Below are 23323 nucleotides of genomic sequence, written 5' to 3'. Positions count from 1 at the left end.
ATGGAAACGAGGCTTTGGCCTTCTCACCCAGTGTTCCACGAACTTAATGGTCCAGCTGCTCCGGCTGGGGATGACTTCTAGAGAAGGATTTCCTGTTGGAAATGTAATTGCATTTGGGAATAATTATAGAGGCTGTGACTATGTACAGACTGCCTCCCTTAATAACCAGGAAACCCAACAAGGTCTGAGCTAAAATCAGCTCGAAAATGGGTAGTTTTTTTTTGTTGTTGTTGTTTTTGGGTTTTTTTTGCGGTACGTGGGCCTCTCACTGTTGTGGCCTCATCCGCTGCGGAGCACAGGCTCCGAACGTGCAGGCTCAGCGGCCATGGCTCACAGGCCCAGCCGCTCCGCGGCACGTGGGATCTTCCCGGACCGGGGCACGAACCCGTGTCTCCTGCATCAGCAGGCGGACTCTCAACCACTGCGCCACCAGGGAAGCCCCCTGAGTGCATTCTTGAGGTGGAATTGCTGGGTCATAGAAAATGTGCAGGTTCAATGTTGCTCAATAATACTATATTGTTTTCTAGAGTGACTGTTCCAACATTCTGTATTTTAGAAGGCTATTTTATTAGCACTGAATTACTTTTAAAAAAAATAGTACTTGGGCCTCCCTGGTGGCGCAGTGGTTGAGAGTCCGCCTGCCGATGCAGGGGATACGGGTTCGTGCCCCGGTCTGGGAGGATCCCATATGCCGCGGAGCGGCTGGGCCCGTGAGCCATGGCCGCTGAGCCTGTGCGTCCGGAGCCTGTGCTCCGCAGGGGGAGAGGCCACAACAGTGAGAGGCCCGCGTACAGCAAAAAAAAAAAAAAAATAGTACTTGATTCTAACATAGTTAATCATTAGAAAATTTGTTAGCTTATAAAAATATGATCTATAGAAAACCTTTCAGGAACACTAGTATTACTTGTATTATTATTATTATTTTTTTTTTTTGCGGTACGCGGGCCTCTCACTGTTGTGGCCTCTCCCATTGTGGAGCACAGGCTCTGGATGTGCAGGCTCAGCGGCCATGGCTCACGGGCCCAGCCGCTCCGCGGCATGTGGGATCCTCCCGGACCGGGGCACGAACCTGTGTCCCCTGCATCGGCAGGTGGACTCTCAACCACTGTGCCACCAGGGAAGCCCCAAAATGGGTAGTGTTTAAAGTGACTATTAGTAGTCATTAACTGGTTACCTGCTGTTAGCCTATTTCAATGAATTTTGAAGTTTTCAAACAAGTTTATGTGGACAAATAACCAGAGACCAGAATGGTAGCAAGGGTAAGAAAAAGAATATCAAGGAGCAATTTGATCTGTTAAGCAGTTGTTGTGTTGTATCTCTTCATGCCCTGAAGAGGACGGGCATAAAGAAAAAATGAATTTTTTAATTACAGCATTGTTTCATTAATTTAAATTTTTATTAGCCTATAATTATGTAGTGCTTTGGAGCCTATAGAATGTCAGAGGAACCTTTTCTTGTATCCAGCCTAATTATGAAGCTGTGTACTATACCATTAGTTTGTCTAGTCTTTTAACACGTATTTACTGAGTATCAATTTCGTGGCTAGTCAAGGACCAAAGAGGACTTATTCCTGGTCCCTACCTTCAAGGAGCTCCTGTTCTGATGAGGTGACAGCACACTGCATTGTAACTATGTTTTGCTTCTCCGAGGGCTTTGGAAGCAGAGACAAAGAGCAAATTGAGGCAGCCTAGGGCAGTGGAGGGTGGAGCCTCCCAGGCAGAGAAGGACAGAGTGGGGTGAGCAGGGCTTTCAAGGTAGCAAACAGAGAACAGCACAGAGGTCACAGCTGGAAAGATCCTAGTTGGTCTGAGTTGCTCTGAGTGTGGCTGGAGGGTTGAATGGGAAAAGGTGGAGGGGCTCGCAGCCTCCTGCTGCTGCTGGTCTCTGGGATGCCTCCTCACCTTGTTCCCACTCATTCGTATCTCCTCCTCCCATTCAGGTTCTGCTATTGTACTCCCTGCTATGGGCTCCTTCTCTGGGCTGGCTACAAGCTGTGACAGCATGGAAGGAATTCAGCAGTTGGTAAGTACTCAATTCATGTCAGCTATTTTTGTTATCAGTATAACTGGCTGCCATATTTCTATAAAGTTGCAGTGGCTTGGATTTGTGTATCTCTTAGTACGCACAGAAGCTTTACAGCCAAAGGGAAGGAGTTCCACACTGGATAAAACTTTTTAAGTGTAATCCCCAGGAATATCTCTTTGATTTTCCCCAAGATAGCCCCTTCCCTCATGACACCTTTCCATGGGACAACCTTGGCTCCATCCCTGCCCAGTACTCAGCTCCCGGTGGACAAGAGGCCAATGAAGAGAGTGAACCAGATGGTCAAGTTTCCCCTGGGTCCAGGCTGGGGTCCTGCTGCTGTGAGTTCTGAAATAGGACACAGTGTCACATCACCTCCCCCAAGCCATCCAGAAGAAGATAGATGCCAAGGCAAGCATGTGAATGTGGAGTCTTTGGGCTAGAAAGGCATTCCTTCAATTCTCCCTTTTGTGGGGAATTGCTGACATGCCTGGAATTGCCACACTGCAAACACACCAGGCTATGATATGCAAACCCACAACATTTATGCTTTGGAATGTCAGACCTTTGAGTTTAAAAACAGATTTTAAAGAGTTTGAGAACCTGGCAACTAATCAGTGCTCTCTGCTCAGAATGAAAGCACAGAACGGTTTGTTGTATCTCGATACACAGACGGCTATGGCTGGAGAAAATTATTTTTTCTCTATGGTACTCAAAACACCCATTTGTCTGATTTTCCCCCAGTTTTGTAGTTTATTGTTTGGCATTTGGTTTGCGTAGCCCAGTAGTGTAGTCATTCTACAAATCATTTTTTTTAACATCTTTATTGGAGTATAATTGCTTTACAATGGTGTGTTAGTTTCTGCTTTATAACAAAGTGAATCAGTTATACATATACATATGTTACAATATCTCCTCCCTCTTGCGTCTCCCTCCCTCCCACCCTCCCTATCCCACCCGGCTAGGTAGTCACAAACCACTGAGCTGATCTCCCTGGCTATGCGGCTGCTTCCCACTAGCTATCTATTTTACGTTTGGTAGTGTATATATGTCCATGCCACTCTCTCACTTTGTCACAGCTTACCCTTCCCCCTCCCCGTATCCTCAAGTCCATTCTCTAGTAGGTCTGTGTCTTTATTCCCGTCTTACCCCTAGGTTCTTCATGACCTTTTTTTTTTCCCCTTAGATTCCATATACATGTGTTAGCATATGGTATTTGTTTTTCTCTTTCTGACTTACTTCACTCTGTATGATAGACTCAAGGTCCATCCACCTCACTACAAATAACTCAATTTTGTTTCTTCTTATGGCTGAGTAACATTCCATTGTATATAGGTGCCACATCTTCTTTATCCATTCATCTGTCGCTGGACACTTAGGTTGCTTCCATGTCCTGGCTATTGTAAATAGAGGTGCAATGAATATTGTGGTACATGACTCTTTTTGAATTATGGTTTTCTCAGGGTATATGTCCAGGAGTGGGGTTGCTGGGTCATATGGTAGTTCTATTTTTAGTTTTTGAAGGAACCTCCATACTGTTCTCCATAGTGCCTGTATCAGTTTACATTCCCACCAACAGTGCAAGAGGGTTCCCTTTTCTCCACACCCTCTCCAGCATTTATTGTTTGTAGATTTTTTGAAGATGGCCATTCTGACTGATGTGAGGTGATACTGCATTGTAGCTTGCATTTGCATTTCTCTAATGATTAATGATGTTGAGCATTCTTTCATGTGTTTGTTGGCAATCTGTATATCTTCTTTGGAGAAATGTCTATTTAGGTCTTCTGCCCAGTTTTGGATTAGGTTGTTTGTTTTTCTGAGATTCAGCTCCATGAACTGCTTGTATATTTTGGAGATTAATCTTTTGTCAGTTGCTTCATTTGCAAATATTTTCTCCCATTCAGAGGGTTGTCTTTTCATTTTTTTATGGTTTCCTTTGCTGTGCAAAAGCTTTTAAGTTTCATTAGGTCCCATTCATTTATTTTTGTTTTTACTTCCATTTCTCTAGGAGGTGGGTCAAAAAGAATCTTGCTGTGATTGATGCCATAGAGTATTCTGCCTATGTTTTCCTCTAGGAGTTTGTCTGGCCTTACATTTAGGTCTTTAATCCATTTTGAGTTTATTTTTGTGTATGGTGTTAGAGAGTGTTCTGTTTTCATTCTTTTACATGTAGCTATCCAGTTTTCCTAGCACCACTTATTGAAGAGGTTGTCTTTTCTCCACTGTACATTCCTGCCTCCTTTATCAAAGATAAGGTGACCATATGTGCGTGGGTTTATCTCTGGGCTTTCTATCCTGTTCCATTGATCTATATTTCTGTTTTTGTGCCAGTACCATACTGTCTTGATTACTATAGCTTTGTAGTACAGTCTGAAGTCAGGAAGCCTGATTCCTCCAGGTCCGTTTTTCTTTCTCAGTGTTGTTTTGGCTATTCGGGGTCTTTTGTGTTTCCATACAAATTGTGAAATTTTTTGTTCCAGTTCTGTGAAAAATGCCATTGGTAGTTTGATAGGGATTGCATTGAATCTGTAGATTGCTTTGGGTAGTATAATCATTTTCACAATGTTGATTCTTCCAATCTGAGAACATGGTGTATCTCCATCTGTCTGTATAATCTTTAATTTCTTTCATCAGTGTCTTATACTTTTTGGCATACAGGTCTTTTGTCTCCTTAGGTAGGTTTATTCCTAGGTATTTTATTCTTTTTGTTGCAATGGTAAATGGGAGTGTTTCCTTAATTTCTTTTTCAGATTTATCATCATTAGTGTATAGGAATGCAAGAGATTTCTGTTCATTAACTTTGTATCCTGCTACTTTACCAGATTCATTGATTAGGTCCAGTAGTTTTCTGGTAGCATCTTTAGAATTCTCTATGTATAGTATCATGTCATCTGCAAACAGTGACAGCTTTACTTCTTCTTTTCCGATTTGGATTCCTTTTATTTCTTTTTCTTCTTTTATTTCTGTGGCTAAAACTTCCAAAACTATGTTGAATAATAGTGGTGAGGGTGGGCAACCTTGTCTTTTTCCTGATCTCAGCAGAAATGGTTTCAGTTTTTCACCATTGAGAATGATGTTGGCTGTGGGTTTGTCACATATAGCCTTTATTATGTTGAGGTAAGTTCCCTCTATGCCTACTTTCTGGAGCGTTTTTATCATAAATCAGTGTTGAATTTTATCAAAAGCTTTTTCTGCATCTATTGAGATGATCATATGGTTTTTCTCCTTCAATTTGTTAATATGGTGAATCACATTCATTGATTTGCATATATTGAAGAATCCTTGCATTCCTGGGATAAACCCCACTTGATCATGGTGTATGATCCTTTTAATGTGCTGCTGGATTCTGTTTGCTAGTATTTTGTTGAGGATTTTTGCATCTATGTTCATCAGTGATATTGGCCTGTAGTTTTCTTTCTTTGTAACATCTTTGTCTGGTTTTGGTATCAGGGTAATGGTGGCCTCACAGAATGAGTTTGGGAGTGTTCCTCCCTCTGCTATATTTTGGAAGAGTTTGAGAAGGATGGGTGTTAGCTCTTCTCTAAATGTTTGATAGAATTTGCCTGTGAAGCCATCTGGTCCTGGGCTTTTGTTTGTTGGAAGATTTTTAATCACAGTTTCAATTTCAGTGCTTGTGATTGGTCTGTTTATATTTTCTGTTTCTTCCTGGTTCAGTCTTGGCAGGTTGTGCTTTTCTAAGAATTTGTCCATTTCTTCCAGGTTGTCCATTTTATTGTCATAGAGTTGCTTATAGTAATCTCTCATGATCTGTTGTGTCTGCAGTGTCAGTTGTTACTTCTCCTTTTTCATTTCTAATTCTATTGGTTTGAGTCTTCTCCCTTTTTTTCTTGATGGGTCTGGCTAATGGTTTATCAATTTTGTTTATCTTGTCAAAGAACCAGCTTTTACTTTTATTGATCTTTGCTATCGTTTCCTTCATTTCTTTTTTATTTATTTCTGATCTGATCTTTATGATTTCTTTCCTTTTGCTAACTTTGGGGTTTTTTTGTTCTTTGTCCTCTAATTGCTTTAGGTGTAAGGTTAGGTTGTTTATTTGAGATTTTTCTTGTTTCTTGAGGTAGGATTGTATTGCTATAAACTTCCCTCTTAGAATTGCTTTTGCTGCATCCCATAGGTTTTGGGCCATTGCGTTTCCATTGTCATTTGTTTCTAGATATTTTTTTATTTCCTCTGTGAATTCTTCAGTGATCTCTTAGTTATTTAGTGGCATATTTAGTGGCATATTGGTTAGTCTCCATGTGTTTGTATTTTTTACAGTTTTTTTTCCTATAATTGATATCTAGTCTCATAGCATTGTGGTCGGAAAAAATACTTGATACGATTTCAATTTTCTTAGATTTACCAAGGCTTTATTTATGACCCAAGATATGATCTATCCTGGGGAATGTTCCATGAGCACTTGAGAAGAAAGTGTAGTCTGTTGTTTTTGGATGTAAAGTCCTGTAAATATCAATTAAGTCCATCTTGTTTAATGTATCATTCAAAGCTTGTGTTTCCTTATATATTTTCATTTTGGTTGATATGTCCGTCGAGTAGGGTGTTTAAGTCCCCTACTATTATTGTGTTACTGTCCATTTCCCCTTTTATGGCTGTTAGCCTTTGCCTTATGTATTGAGGTGCTCCTGTGTTGGGTGCATAAAGATTTACAATTGTTATATCTTCTGCTTGGATTGATCCCTTGATCATCATGTAGTGTCCTTCTTTGTCTCTTGTAATAGTCTTTGTTTTAAAGTCTATTTTGTCTGATTTGAGAATTGCTACTCTAGCTGTCTTTTGATTTCCATTTGCATGGAATATCTTTTTCCATCCCCTCACCTTCAGTCTGTATGTGTCCTTAGGTCTGATATGAGTCTCTTGTAGACAGCATATATACGGGTCTTGTTTTTGTATACATTCAGCCAGTGTATGTCTTTTGGTTGGATCATTTAATTCATTTACATTTAAGGTAATTAGCGATATGTATATTCCTATTACCACTTTCTTAATTGTTTTGGGTTTGTTATTGTACGTCTTTTCCTTGTCTTGTGTTTCCTGCCAGAGAAGTTCCTTTGGCATTTGTTGTAAAGCTGGTTTGGTGGTGCTGAATTCTCTTAGCTTTTGCTTGTCTATAAAGCTTTTAATTTCTCCATCGAATCTGAATGACATCCTTGCTGGGTAGAGTAATCTTGTTTTTAGGTTTTTCCCTTTCATCACTTTAAATATATCCTGCCACTCCCTTCTGGCTTGCAGAGTTTCTGTTGAAAGATCAGCTGTTAACCTTATGGGGATTCCCTTATGTGTTATATGTTGTTTTTCCCTTGCTGCTTTTAATATGTTTTTCTTTGTATTTAATTTTTGATAGTTTGATTAATATGTGTCTTGGCATGTTTCTCCTTGCCTTTATGCTGTATGGGACTCTCTGCACTTCCTGGACTTGATTGACTATTTCCTTTCCCATATTAGGGAAGTTTTCAACTATAACCTCTTCAAGTATTTTCTCAGTCCCTTTCTTTTTCTCTTCTTCTTCTGGGACCCCTATAATTTGAATGTTGGTTTGTTTAATATTGTCCCAGAGGTCTCTGAGACTGTCCTCAATTCTTTTCATTCTTTGTTCTTTATTCTGCTCTGCGGTAGTTATTTCCACTATTTTACCTTCCAGGTCACTTATCCAGGTCACGTTCTTCTGCCTCAGTTATTCTGCTATTGATTCCTTCTAGAGAATTTTTAATTTCATTTATTGTGCTGTTCATCACTGCTTGTTTGCTCTTTAGTTCTTCTAGGTCCTTGTTAAACATTTCTTGTATTTTCTCCATTCTGTTTCCAAGATTTTGGATCATCTTTACTATCATTACTCTGCATTCTTTTCAGGTACACTGCCTATTTCCTCTTCATTTGTTTGGTCTGGTGGGTTTTTACCTTGCTCCTTCATCTCTGTCTTCTCATTTTGCGTAACTTACTGTGTTTGGGGTCTCCTTTTTGCAGGCTGCAGCTTCGTAGTTCCCGTTGTTTTTGGTGTCTGCCCCCAGTGGGTAAGGTTGGTTCAGTGGGTTGTGTAGGCTTCCTGGTGGAGGGGACTGGTGCCTGTGTTCTGGTGGATGAGGCTGGATCTTGTCTTTCTGGTGGGCAGGACCACTCCGGTGGTGTGTTTTGGGGTGTCTGTGAACTTAGTATGATTTTAGGCAACCTCTCTTCTAATGGGTGGGGTTGTGTTCCTGTCTTGCTAGTTGTTTGGCATAGAGTGTCCAGCACTGTAGCTTGCTGGTCATTGAGTGGAGCTGGGTCTTCGCATTGAGACGGAGATCTCTGGGAGAGCTCTCGCCGATTGATATTACATGGGGCTGGGAGGTCTCTGGTGCTCCAGTGTCCTGAACTCGGCTTTCCCACCTCAGAGGCTCAGGCCTGACACCCAGCCAGAGCACCAAGATGCTGTCAGTCGCACGGCAGTGAATGTGGCGGTCTCCATGATGAAGTCAGATTATGAGGGTCTACGATAGCTGTTCAGCTAAAACAGGCTGACTTGGGAGCAATTTGTCTACGAGGCCGTCTCCAGCAGACTGTGGCTAAAAGAGTAGGTCTCTGCATGTGCTGCCAGAATCTTAAAAGTTTATATAGAGGTCTTAACTGGGTTCAGTACAGATGGTCTCAAGAACACCTTACTCTCTCAAGGTGGTGTGGTTGAAACACCTCCTAAGCATGAGGGTCTACAAACTGCAGGAAGACGAGACCGCCCACAAGCCGTGATTCTTGCCATGAACCCTGCTGCTGCCGTAGTGGAATCCGGCTTCCCCTGCGGCTCTGCAGTGAGCTTTCAGGGAAGTTTTCTCTCTGTGATGATGAGATTGATGCTACCTGAGTTGCCCAAAGCCACAGAGCGCTTAAATGTTGGGGCTGGGGTAGAAACCCAGCAAATCTGGCTCCAGGGTCTGTGTTACCGCAGCCTAAATGCCTCACCCCCGCGAGCTGCCTCCTCAAACTCGCTCTGCCGCAGGAAGAGTCCTGCAAATCATTTTGTAGAAATTGATGATGCTTGTGTGTTCAGGACAGCACCTGCTGGGTTTTGACGACCACAAGATCAGGTTTTCATTATCTTATGGTCAACTGATGGGCTGTCATTGATTGACAGATCCAGGGTCTGGATTCTGTTCCTTGGTTTCCTCGTTTCTGTCTGAGCAAAGTGCAGGGGCCTCAGCACTTTAATAAGCGACTTGGATTTACTCTGTGTATTTGTTCCAGTCCATGGAGATTCTGTCCTGACTTGTCCTCTCAGATTAATTTATTCCACAGTCAAGGAGTATTTATTGAACTGCTACTCTGTGCTGGACCTTAAGGGTATGGAGAGACTAGATTACCATGGCTGATCTCAGGTCATTCACACTGGGTAGGATGGACAGGATTCTGAGCTGTATAGACGTGTAGACAGAGGGAGGGCAGCCAGGCCAGCGATGGACAGCCACCACAGCGTGGGTAGGGAGAGAGGTTGACAGGGAGACTTGGTAATACTTTCCTTTTAGAAAATTGACCATTTTCTGTTTAAAATCCAGACAATATTGTTTCAGGCCCTTGAAGTTCCATTGTCTTCTACATGTATGACCAGGAATGAGTCAGACACATTACACTTAGCACCCTTCTGGCAGAGTGGAAAAAACTTTGCATATCGCCAAATTCCACTAAGTGGCCTTTATCAACTCATTTGATCTCCCTGGGCCTCGATTTTTTCCTTCTGTAAAATGGGGATCATCTATATTGTTGTCAGGATCCAGTATAACACCATATATGTGAAAATTATATTCAGAAAAGCCTTGTCTTATGACCAAATAGGTAAGACACCTTGCCTGTCTATGTATTACCGATTTTCTAATCTCTGTAAATGTTAAGATTCATGAAATACAGATTATATTTTAAAGAATTGCCTCATTCATAATAGTTGTTACCCATTTCCTCAAACAATGGACAAAAGGTATAATGACTACCATTTTGGAGGAGAAGGCTCTTTGGGTTTTTTTGATGTTAAAAAGAGCACCCCATACTCTGAAGTGTTAGGAAACCTTGAAGAAGAAGTGGGAGGTGGTGTTCAATGCCAGTCTCTGTTTTCTGCTCTGTCTGGCTCGTGAGCCTATAAATGATGCACCTCTCTCAAAGTCCCATCAACTTGGAAAATGACCAAGCAATGTCAGCTCAGCAATAGTCATCCATATTGTGCTTTTGAACTGCTCTAACTGGAAGGAAATGAGGCACAGAGGGAAATTGGCTTTTCTCAACTGCCATCTGTCCGGGTTACCTTTGCAATGTCAGGAGGTGGAGAACTGTACAGGCAGCCCAAGGTGAGAGAGGCCTGGGTCAATGGACCTCCTTGGGAGCATGACCCTGGCTAGCCCCATTTTCCTTATTTCTGTTTCCTTGTGGATTGTCATTCAGGATTTGAATTTCCAAAACATTCCTTTTACAATTCTGAATGATCTCCTGATACTTGTGTTGACTGTCTCATCCCAGGGTGGCAGACTGGACCTTCTGCTTGCTTGTTGGTTTCTGGCACTGACCCGAATGTTTCTGGTTCTCATGTCTGCCCAGCCCAAACCATAGCAAGTTCAGCTTCAACCATCCTTGTCTGGAATCTTGGACAATTCATCCACTAACAGGGATGGAGCTGTCTTGCTTTAGACTATGATATTCATCTCCCAAGATGTAAATTCTCTCTGTTTCGTATCATCTTATATTGCAACTTAAGGCATGATATTTAGCCTCTCTGAATCCCAGTGTCCTAATCTGTGGAATGATACTGTATCAGTGTAGATCCTCCAGGAAAGGGGTGCCAACATGTAGTTAGAAGTGCAAGAGCCTTACCTGTGAAGGCTGAATAGGGGGAGCCTGCGGAGCCTTCAGACTTTTATGGTGTGGGCAGGGAAAGCTGTCAGGCCATTATGCAGGCCTGATGCATGTGAAAGGAGAGCGGAGGAAGGGAGATAAAGTGGGAAGAGCTTGAGACAGTGGTGCAGCTCCTGAAAAGTCTTAGCCAGCTGAATGGAGAGCTGCAGTGCAGAGATTTCCTGTAAAGGAGTCCCATGTTGGGGCAGAACTGGCCAGGCCATGGCGTCGCCTCTAAGCTCACTCATCCACTGGGGACTTTTAGTAGTGATGATCTCCAGCCCATAGTCACAATTCATCATTGTGAACCAAAACTATTAATGTTTCAAATCAAATATTCATTGAAAACCTACTCTCTGTAAAGCACCAAGCTGAGTGATGTCACGAGGAATTTGCAAATTGACTCAGTGTGTCCTGCAGAGAGAGAGAGAATATAATTAAAATGAAATTTTTTTTTTTTTTTTTTGAGTGACAAGGTAGGGGAAGATGCCAAGAACGGGTGAGCCTCAGGTTAGATGAACTGGTCCAGGTATAGGCCTTGTCCCAGAAAGATAGAAGTAGAAGTTCAAATTTGGGTATTCAAAGGGGCGTTGGATGGGCCTCCCTGGTGGCGCAGTGGTTGAGAGTCCGCCTGCCGATGCAGGGGATACGGGTTCGTGCCCCGGTCTGGGAGGATCCCATATGCCGCGGAGCGGCTGGGCCCGTGAGCCATGGCCGCTGAGCCTGTGCGTCTGGAGCCTGTGCTCCGCAACGGGAGAGGCCACAACAGTGAGAGGCCCGCGTACAGCAAAAAAAAAAAAAAAAAAAAAAAGGGGCGTTGGAGACGTAGGCTTGATTTGGGTCAGCGCTGAGGCCAAGGCAGGAAGACCTAAGAAATCACAGACTGGGAACACCTCAGTGCTTATAATTCATTGGGAATGGAAGCAGAAGATAGCTGGGCGCCCAGCTCTCTGTGAAATCTGCTGCCAAAAGGTCAAGGTCCAGCCAGTTGGTCTGGGGTTCTGAGAGGCTTCTAGGCAGGAGTAGAAAGATACATGTCATGTAGACTGAACTAATACATCTGAGCATGGAGGAAGCCTACAGTGGCTGAGCAAGATGCTGGCATCTACCTGCTGGGGGGATGGGCACATGGTTCACTGCCTCATTGGTGTTGTCTCTGCTGTGAAGCTGAGCTACGTCTGACTTGGGCAATGAACACAGTATTTTCCAAGTTTTCTTCTCTGGAGTGCCACAACTTGGAAGCTAGAGCTGGCTTTTTCTATAGTGTCAGCTGTGGTTTCCATGCTATTAGAGAATCGTTTTCTGGTAGAGAACTTTACCCCTGGATGGCTAGTTGGTTCCATGTGTTGCCTATTCAATGGTCACATGTGGCTAAAACTCCCACTCAGTCACCTCTGTCAATCCCAGGGAACCATCAAGGACGTGGGTGTAGAAACGAGGTGGAGGCGGTTGTTTGTGTTGTTTGTTGCTCGGAGAGAGATGCCTGCGTGTGGCATGTGAGTGAGAAGTGAAGAATGCGCATGGGTTTACCTGGAACACACTTCCTCCCCCCATCATGCCTTTATCTGCCTGAGGATATGAGGGTGGCCCACAAAGTTCCGGCGGTTACAGAAAGCACCGTGCATTTGTAGACGTGCTGATGATTGACAGTGGATGGAGCACGGAGGAAATAGCAGGGCTTGGAGAGAGGTGGGCCCCAGTGAGCAGAGCTGGATGGTCTTTGTGCAGCCCATGAGGCACCTGGGCCTGATCCCGGAAGATGTTGAAAGCTATGCGAAGGTTTGGAGCAGGCAATCGGTATAATCAGATTTGCTTCTAGAAAGATCTCTTTGGCAGAAATGCAGAAGGGTCAAGAGTTGGAGTGGAGAGAACTGTTAGGAGGTTTCAGCAGCAGTCCAGGTGAGAAGATGATGGAGACTGCTATTAAGCTGGTGTCATTGCATGGGAGGAAAGTGCACGGCTTGGAAAGAGCAAAGAACAAAGTACAGTGAAAACAAGAATGCAAACCACAGTCTGTGGGTGACTCAGAGAACAAAGCCAGCAAGGAGTCCACAGGAAGCAGGTCCAGCTTCCCAGGCAAGATCCAGAAGGACCTCTTTGGAAGGGCCAACGCCTCTTGCAACAGTGATCTTCTACTGGCCTTAAAGATTTTTCCCAACCGGGTGTCCACTCCCAGCCAACATCGACATGTGTCCGGCAGGAGAATAATGTGATAGAATGAGTGCTTTCTGATCAGTCAGTGCATATAAGCTAGTCCAGATGAAGCCCCTGGAACTGGGTGATGTGGTTGATTCAATCAGACAATCATGTCAGTTGATATGTATATATATATATATATATATATATATATATATATATATATATATAAATTTTTTTTTGAGGTACGCGGGCCTCTCACTGTTGTGGCCCCTCCCGTTGCAGAGCACGGGCTCCGGACACGCAGGCTCAGCGGCCATGGCTCACGGGCCCAGCCGCTCTGCGGCATGTGGGATCTTCCCGGACAGGGGCACGAACCCGTGTCCCCTGCATCAGCAGGTGGACTCTCAACCACTGCACCACCAGGGAAGCCCTGTCCATTGATATTTTGCTATCCAAGAATATTTTGGCGCTGCCTTGCTCCTTTCCTCTTCCTTTGTCATTGGCATTACACCTGGTCATTCAGGCAATATAGTAGCACCTGGGCTCAGGTTTTGGCATCTGGAAGACCAGGATAAATTACTTTTTTTCTAGTCTCAGCTTTCATATTCGAAGACTGAATAATAACAGTGCCTGGCTGTCATGAATGTCAAATGGGTAGGGGTCCCAGCACAGTGCCTGCCTTGCAATAAACCTCCACAAGTGTTAGCCAATATGAGTATTATTACATGTCCCTTTGCCTTGGAGTGTTTGGGTCTCTTCACGCTCTCCCAGCCCCCCGGGGTGTCCGCATTTCGAGGAGCTGCTTCAGTGCCCAGTCTCACGGTGGTGGGTCTCTGACCAGAACTGCAGCCACCCCGCCATCCCTTAGCCCGCCCTCCCTCACCTGCCCTCCCTCGCCTTCTCCTCCACGTCCTTCCAGAGTGTCTGGAACAATGGGGGAAACCTGTGTGATTACAGTCAAAAGTCTCTCCGGGAAGCTCCAGCCCTTTCAGGGTAATTTGGCATGATTTTATGGAAGTGAGCCTTGGGGAAAATTCAAATGTCAAGCATAATTTGATACTTGAAACATGAAAGAAAAAGCCTTCTGATTTCTTTTCATCTACATTTCCACACTCCACACTGTCCGGTTTTCCCCGTTCTCTCTCAGGGGTCATTACTCCACAGTGGGGGCCAGAGGTGAAGCAGCAGTAGCAGGTGGCAGTCTTTTAACCCTCCCTCCCCCCGAGGCCAGCACGGCCACTCACTCTCATTCACTTACCCAGGCATCTCTGCCGACCCCGTTTTCTGAGTGCTGTCAAGGCAGGATGCTTTAATGAATGCTGAGATCTCAGCTTAAAGATCAGCAATTATTTACACACAGTAGATGATGAGCTAAACTTCTCTTACATGTTATCTCTATGTCTATCTTAATCAAAAGAACACAAAACAGAGGGAACTTCTTTTTTCAGGCTAAAGATGGTGCATTTCCAGAAGGCTTCTTCCCCACCCTTCCCTCTGCCAGATGAGGTTGGACTACCCAACTGATCAGACCCTGAAGTTTGGGGTTCCAGCTCCACCATTTACTAGTTGTGTGTCTGGCGAGTTCCCTCACTATCCAGGGATGAGTGACAGTGCACCTGCGCTGAAACATTGCCTGGTGCCCAGCACCGACCTTGAAAGCAAATAAGGAATATGGCTGCTACTTCGGGTCCACTTCCAAATCTCACGTGAAATGTCTGCTCTGGTCACACACAGAGCTGTGCAGGGAAGGGGATTCTGGGAAATATAATCCCATCTTAGCTGACGTGATACAGAACAAATCCAGTACAAGGACTCTAAAATGTATATGTCAAGTGCTTAGCCCATAAGGACACAGTCACCATGAGTCATCATTCCTCTCCCTTTCCCTCTTTCATCAGCCCTTGCTCAGCTGAGTCCTTGTACCTGCCCAAGAGGGTAGCACACGGGAGAGATAAGGATCCAGTATAAGAATCCTGTGTATGCGTGTGCGTGTTGGGTGGGGGCAGCGATGGGTGCATGCCATTCTGAGACCAAAGAATATAGATTGGGGAGAACCGGTTTTGGACATTCTGGGCTTTCCGTTTTTTTTGTTGTTGTTGTTGTTTTGTTTTTTTGAAGTGTGGATGATGGGAAGTTTTCCCTAGCTTATTGCTCGGACATAAGCAGTGTCTGCCCCAGGCAGGGAAAAGGTAGTCTCTGAGAGAGCTGATACCACCGCTGTCCACCTTGTTCCTCTTGTCTCATTTTCATGGGGATCACGGATAGAACACGATCTGCTCAAGCAAACTGGGCTTTCTGGTTTTTATTAAGCAACTGTTTTTTTTTAATTAAGGATAATTTTGTTATCTAAAATATGATGGGGATTTCTCTTTGGAGCAATCACCTTAAGTCACCTTAAACATTGGGGTGCTCAGTTACAGGGAATTTAATTCCTGTAGGAAGCCTTGGAGACCGTCTCATTATCCTAATCTTTTGGGGGTTCCTGATGCCCAGCTATAGACATGAGGAGTTTGTTTTTCAGTAACTGCCTCCCAGGCTGGGATGTGTGAGTGGATTCCAGCTTGTACACAGTGAGACAGGCACCAATTAGCATGACCGTTTTCTGGGTCTAGAGGGACAACACAATATCTGCTATGAAGGTCTTCTTGGATGTTATCCTGGGTTATCCTGAGTCTTCTTGGATGTTCTTCCTCTTGATCCATTTGGTTGATCTGGGTCCAAATCTGTCAACTGTTTTTTAAGTTTATTGAACTATAGTTGATTTACAGTGTTGTGTTAATTTCTTCTATACAGCAAAGTGACTCAGTTATATATATATAACTTTTTTTCATATTCTTTTCCATTATGGTTTATCACAGGATATTGAATATAGCTCCCTGTGCTGTACAGTTGGAACTTGTTGTTTATTCATCCTATATATCAAATCTGTCTATTTTTGAATCTATCACCTGATGAAGGGAAGTTATACTGCTGTTGATTACAGGACAGACAAGCAACACATATAAGTTGACCAGCTTTCCAAAGACCTTGCTTGACTTGGTTTTATAGTTTCGGCAAAGTAAGAATTTTTCCATTGACACATTTCAAGATCATTTCCTCACATGTTGCCCATATGTTGGTGTGGTCAGTTACTGTGGTCATTATTTCCCTAGCCAATAAGGGCACATGGATGGTGAGATATCTCACTGATTGGGCTTGCACCATTTGATGTCATCACAGGTGGGCAAAAACAGTAGGAATGGACAAAGCTCTAGTTATGGCACAAAACAGTCAGAGTCCTTCTTGCAATGGTATGAACTTTCTTATTTCTAGAGCAGTGATTCTGAAAGTGTCATCTCTAGACCAGCAACATCAGCATCACCCAAAAACTTGTTAGAAATGCAAATTCTTGGGCTCCATCCTGGACCTACTGAATCAGAATCTCTGGGACCCAGCAAACTGTAGTTTAACAAGCCCTCCAGGTGATTCTGATGGCAGCTTAAGTCTGAGAAACACTGCTCTAGAGCTGGGAATGGTTGCATTTCCTTGACAGCTGAACATTTTCTTAGTCTGCAGGATGGGTTCTTGTATGTTAGAAGAACCTGCAACAATCAGACAAGAGATATAGCTTTTCTTTCTGATACATTGTCCAAATCCTTAACTCTTACAGATAAAAACTTTGAAAGTAAAAAAAGGTGTGGGTGGGAGGAGCTGCCCAAGGTCACACTGTTAGCTGCAGAAATCAGAATGGCTTTTAGTTCTCTGGATTCCCACTTCAGTGTACCTTCCATTCTAGGCACTCAAGAAGATGCTGGGAGGATGGATGGATGGCTGATGAGGGAGGCTTGTTGGTAATAGTGCATTGTGTTGGAATTAGGATCTCTTTCAGATTCTCTCATTCTTTAGGTATGGCTAAGGGAGAATCATGGCACCCCACACCCATGCCTCAGTTTTCTCATCTGAAATATGGGAACAACAGTCCACATGCTGCCTTCCTCAAATGAGGCGTGAAAAGATGCAAACTGTATCTTTTTTTTTTTTTTTTTTTTTTTTTTGCGGTATGCGGGCCTCTCACTGTTGTGGCCTCTCCCGTCGCGTAGCACAGGCTCTGGACGCGCAGGCCCAGCGGGCATGGCTCACGGGCCCAGCCGCTCCGCGACATGTGGGATCTTCCCAGACCGGGGCACGAACCCTTGTCGCCTGCATTGGCAGGCAGACTCTCAACCACTGCGCCACCAGGGAAGCCCCAAACTGTGTCTTTGTGAGGTGCAAACTGTACTGTGGAATCTGTCCAGGAAGCAGCAGCAGCAACAGTAGCAGCAGCCACTGCTCCCTTTTCACAGGCATCCAGTGTCTGGGCTGCCTTGCCCTGGCAGACAGGAGGGAGCTAGCGTGCCTCAGGGTTGTCAAGAGGCCACTGGGCTCTCACACGTGGAAAATAACTATCCTTTCTTTTCATTGACTAATTCACATGACAGCCTTTCCCATTCTGGTTCCAGCTCTATCAAAAGCAGTGAAACAACCACTTATGTGATAATCATTTTATCACTTGGCTGCCATTGTAAATAAGGGACGGAGGCCCCTGTGCAGAGCCATCTTTACAACAGCTCCATCTAAATGCAAATGTAGATCCCCTGCCAAACAGAAAGGTGAAAGCTTTCCTATTAGCAGGCAGGAGATAGGAGAGTTAATTTAATGCTAAAACATTCCCAAGCAAGGAGAGCAATTTCTCCCGTTGAGTAGTGGCCTCATTTTCTCTCCATGACCACCGTGCCCATAATATGATAATTTTTACCTTTTTAAACTTTGCTGAAGGAAAAAGGACAGTCATCTATCTTTGGAAATGGCTCCTTCTGCATTCATTTTATCTACAAAAATGCAGATGTTTGTCTATTTGGTGAATGAATGGCCTGGAAGAAGCTAAAAGATAAAGATGACTTCAGTGCTGTGATGTGCTGGGATTCAATGTCTGCACTTGACTCCATAAACTCCCCACAGGCAGGCTTGCTCTGTGATGGTATTTGCCCAGCCCAGACTAATCAGCTCGTTTTCTTCCTCCCTGTGGCCAGTCTTCCTGGGCTGAGAGAAGAGGAATTGAGGAGGAGAAGGGAAGAAAAAGAATATGGACAACTGAGTCCATTCATGTTGCAGTTATTTGAGCAGTGGAATGGGAGGACTTCAAATGGATCCTTCTTTCTTGAGGAGCATCTTGGGTCAGATGCTTTTAAGCTCTGTGGCCTTGAGCACTCACTCAGCCTTGCTGAGGCTTCTCATCAGTGTAGGGATTGGAGATAATCCACGGATGTCCCTGGAGAGAGGGAGAAGGGAGTGAAAGCTTTCTGAGCCCATTTCACAAACTGCCATGGCCTGCTTCCCTGCATGACCCTCACAGCCCCTGGCAACCTTGAGAGAAGGTGGTGTTAGGCCCATTTTACAGATGAAGAAATGGGCTCAGGTGCTTCTCCTGCTCAAGGCAGCATGGCTAGTGGAAAAGCTACAGTCGTTCTTCATGACTTGGTGATTCCACACTTGTGAATTGGCTTACTTGCTAAGATTTATCTGTAATCATCAAATCAATACTCGCTCTTTCACAGGCATTTGTGAACATGCATAGACCTGAGAAGAATTTGAGTTGCCCAACACATACGTTCCTGGCTGAGGTCGATCAAAGCAACATGCTTTTTGTCCAGCTCAGACTGTCCACAGGGTCCCTTTTGTAGTCTGTTTAGTGCCACGTTTTTCCACATTTCTGTGATTTTGGTTGGCAATTTTGCTGTTTCGAATGGCCCCCAAGCATACTGCTGAAGAGCTGTCTGGTGTTCCCAAGTGCAAGGAGGCTGCGATGTACCTTATGGAGAAAATACATGTGTTAGATAATCCTTGTTCAGGCAGAGTTACAGTGCTGTTGTTGGCTGGGAATTCAATGTTAATGAATCAACTACATATTAAGTAAGGTGTCTTTAAACAGAAACATAGATAAAACAAGGTTATATATTGATTGGTTGATGAAAATATATTTCTCCCAGGAACAATGATTCAGGATTCGCTAATTCGGTATTTGCGGTGACTTTATAGAACATGATTACAGTGAATTACGGGTAGTGACTGTACATTGAATCAATTCTGTTTGCCTCTCCTGACATCCCTGAAGGGGTGAGAGACTGTCAGAGGGGTCTGACCCTGCCCCATGGCACCCTCACCCCAGCCAGTGTTCCCTTCTCCTTGTTAGGATCAGATCTGCCCAAGTCCTAGGTCAGCTCTAGCTGTACATGGGATGCAAGTGAAGATTTGCTGCTTCAAGAGGCAAGTAACCTGTTTGCTTACCAGCTGGGTATCTTGGGTGAATTATGTGCTCTGCTTCTTCTTCTATAGGGTGGAGTTCTTAATAATATTTGGAAGAGTTGTTTAGGGAGTTAGGTGAGATTAGTATACCTACGGGGCTTAGCACAGTACCTCGTTCATCATGAAACTTAATGACTATTAATACACCTAATAGGATCTTGAGTTGGAGTTATTTTTGTGATGCTGCTGTTCTAAGCCTTCCCTGGCTGGTTATTCTAGGTCTTGTCTGAGCCTCCCTTTTACTCTCTGCCTATCTTTTCTGCTGCTGGTTTCTTTCCGATGGCCTCTCCTGGCTTCTCTGTTCCTGGACCTTACAAGCCCTGGGTCCTCTCTGTAGTGCCCAGGATCCACTGGCTTTCTGTGGGGGAAGCAGGGGCTATGGGCTCACTCCAGTCAGACTCTACCTTTATTCTGCAGTTGTGGGCACAGAGGGATGTGGGTTTGAAGCCACCTAACAGATTCAATCACTGCTCCTCCCCGCCCACAGGCTTTGCTTGGTCCAGCCCCATTGAACAGGAGCTGCTGAAGGAATTACTCCCACTGAGAAGAGAGGGATGAAGCCCACGTCAGGGGGCAGGCAGGAGCTTAAATGATACTAGTGTGTATGTATGTATGTATGTATGTATGTATGTATGAATAAGGGAGGGATTACTGTGACCGACCTACAAGAAATGCCACCCTTAAATAAATCTAAATAAAACTCCACGGCCCCAACTAGCCGAGGTCATTAAGAAGTCTGATATTTAGGGTGTCTCCTCATTGGACTGTATAAGAACTCAATGGTTTACATAGTCCCATCAAAACAAGGGTGGGATGTTTGCAATAACCTGGAAGTTAGGTACTAGTACCATCCTATATTACAGATGAATAGAGTAGCTTGAGAGTTGAGACATACCCAAAATCAGGTAAGTAACTTTGGTAAGGAGACTGGCAATTCAAATTGAGACAGTCTGAGTCCAAACCCAGTTTTCCCAGGTACTGAGCCTTTATAAGAGGTGTTGGGGGGATAAATCAGGCATAGATTCTTCCCTCAACAGTTTGCCAGTCTGCTGGAACCTTACATTCAATTCCATTTTATTGTATTTTTTTAAGACCATGGTAAATGCCAATAGGGTTGCCTGGGGTTGCTCTTTGGAATGGGCCACCCCATTCACAGAACACCTAAGCTTCCACTGTGTGACACTTCCCTCCTGGCCATGGCACATCGAACCAGGGGGAAAGTAATTGGAGGGGAGGTCACTGGAGTCTGTCTCTTGGGAGAGTGAGTGTTGTGAACAGAGTCAAGAAAAACCAGAATTGGACTTTCCTGATGGCGCAGTGGTTAAGAATCCGCCTGCCAATACAGGGGACATGGGTTTGAACCCTGGTCCTGGAAGATCCCACATGCTATGGAGCAACTAAGCCCATATGCCACAACTACTGAAGCCTGCACTCCTAGAGCTGTGCTCTGCAACAAGAGAAGCCACTGCGATGAGAAGCCTGCACACTGCAATGAACAGTAGCCCTCGCTCGCCTCAACTAGAGAAAGCCTGTGTGCAGCAACGAAGACCCAATACAGCCATAAATAAATAAATAAGAAAGAAAGAAGGAAGGAAGGAAGAGAGAGAGAGAGACAAAGAAAGAAAGAAAAAGAAAGAGAGAGAGAGAAAGGAAGGAAGGAAGCAAGGGAAGGAAGAAAGAAAGGAAGGAAGGAAGGAAAGAAAGAAAAGAAAAGAAAAGAAAGAAAGGAAGGAAAGAAGGAAGAAAGAAAGAGAGAGAGAAATAAATAAATAAAGAAAGAAAGAAAGAAAAAGAAAGGAAAGAAAGAAAGAAAAGAAAAGACCAGGATCCCAGAACAAAGACCTATCAGCTCTCCTTGCTGAAAACCTGAGAGCAGCCCTGGCTTCCTATCTTTCTATTGGGTTGGTTGCTCAGATTTTCACTGGAATCTCTGAAATGCCTCAGTATCATCATCATCATCATCATCATCATCATCATCATCATCATCACCACCTACTTAAGCTCGCTCAAGTTGTTTTCTCTGGCTGCAATCAGAGCAAGTTTAAGAAGTACCCAGATCCATTATTTAACCCAATTTACCACTATGCATGAGGGCCTTGGCTCTGCTGAGTGTCATCCAGACTCAGAAAATAGACTCTGGAATCCCTACCAATCAAAGCACCCAGTACCCTGAACCCAGGCCTTTTTTGGGGGTCAGCCCTTTGGCTATTTCTTAGTTTAGAATCTATCAAAACGTGTCAAAATAATCAGTGAGGTTAAATGTCTGAATCCAAGTGACTGTTCAAAGACACCTGTTATTTTGTAGAGTCTACGATGTAGACATATGCAGAACTGGTGAGAATCAAAAGGAAGGGCCCAAATCATAAGTTATGATAAAATGACAGGAGTTGAGAAAGAAACAAAAATCATGCAAGTCAGTTTCACAGAATACAGCATTGCCCTAAAAGGGCAGTGGACTCTTTATTAAATAGAGTTGGTTGGTTGTCATCTATAAAGTTTTGTGAAACTGACATTTTGGAGCCACCTAGCTTCATAAATATCTTGTTCTAGTTAAACCAATAAAAATGAAATGTGTTTCCTTCCCGCATACTAGTTGATTTCTCGTTTTTAAAGCTTTCAGCCTTCAAATCCTGTTCTTTCTGACTCCAAAACCCATGAATTCATTTACCATGCCTATGGTCTTCAAACTTTAGAATGCATAGGAATCACCCAAGGAGCCTCAAACGTTTCTGATTTTTGGCCCTATTGCTCAGAGCTTCAGAGTCAGAGGATCTGGGAGAGGCACCCAGGAATCAGCATTTTTGATTGACACAAGGACTGCAATTTGAGGAATATTTCAGTACCCTAGATTGCCCTCAGAAAGGTAGCACTTCTGAAAAAAGGGAATTATGTGCTAGCCTAATGCCTTCAGAAACCTTTTACAAATTGGGAGAGGAAATTATACCAAGACCCATTTTCCTTAAAATAGGGGTTGATTTTGCTTTTTGTTCCCTTTATGAAGATCAAAACTCCCTTTTCCCCTGCCATTTTCTATGGGATTATGACTTTTTTTTTTTGCCAAAGATTATCACTTCAAATAAAAAATAAGAAGTATTTCCAGTCCTGCTACAAAAATGTATGAGTGGGATGAAGATGGTCCCCAAGGCACAGTCAGTGAGGAACAACAGGATCCTATTAGCACATCCTGCTTTTATTTATCTGAGCAGTTTCCAACCTATTTTAAAGTCTTTCACACTTTCCATAGAGAAATAGTATATTATTTCTAGTAAGAACTGAAAGCTGGGGATTCAGGCCACATGTAAGCTACCTCTAGAGATACTGGGAGTTTTTCTACTTGCCTAGAGCCTGCTCTGTTCTCCAACCCACTTTCCTTGAAGGGATCAACCACTGAACAGGGCAGGAAATGGGATTTAAAGTGCCATTGATTCTCTTGGCCTAGCTCTTTTTATTTTTCCTGTCTGTGCCCAGAAAAAAAAAAAAAAAAAAAAACGCCAGGGAGTTAGGAGTTGGATAGGTTTATCTGAAAGAGATGCCAAGGGTGAGGCAATATAACAAATTAAAGAGATAAAGACAGATTTCAACAATATAGATGACTTACAGTAGCTGTTCTCTTTTGGATGTCTTTGTTCCAATTAATACTTTCTACAGCCTTAAGGTAAGATTATAAAGTAGGTAATAAGATCCTTTAAATCCTACTGTTTTGAAAGAATTCTTATTGTCTAATTCCCTTGGCTTTTCTGTAATGCTTTCAAGAGGTTTCAAAGCCAAAGTTCCAGAAATGTAGGGCTTTCTCCCCTTCAGCCTGGAAGATAAGTAAAAATAATTGATTCTTCAGGGTCCTTAATTTGTCGGGATTGCAAACTGAATCCTCAAAAGATCGCAGTCCATTTGCTATATAAATGTTTCTGGGATGAAAAAGCTGAAGTCAGAGTAAGATTTGAGTCAGGTGGGAAAAAAGAGTCTTAGGATTATGTGTGTG

The sequence above is a fragment of the Mesoplodon mirus genome, assembly GCF_964341445.2.
Source record: "Mesoplodon mirus genome assembly, chromosome: 15".
Taxonomy (NCBI): Eukaryota; Metazoa; Chordata; class Mammalia; order Artiodactyla; family Ziphiidae; genus Mesoplodon; species Mesoplodon mirus.
Note: the sequence above shows the minus strand (reverse complement) of the source record.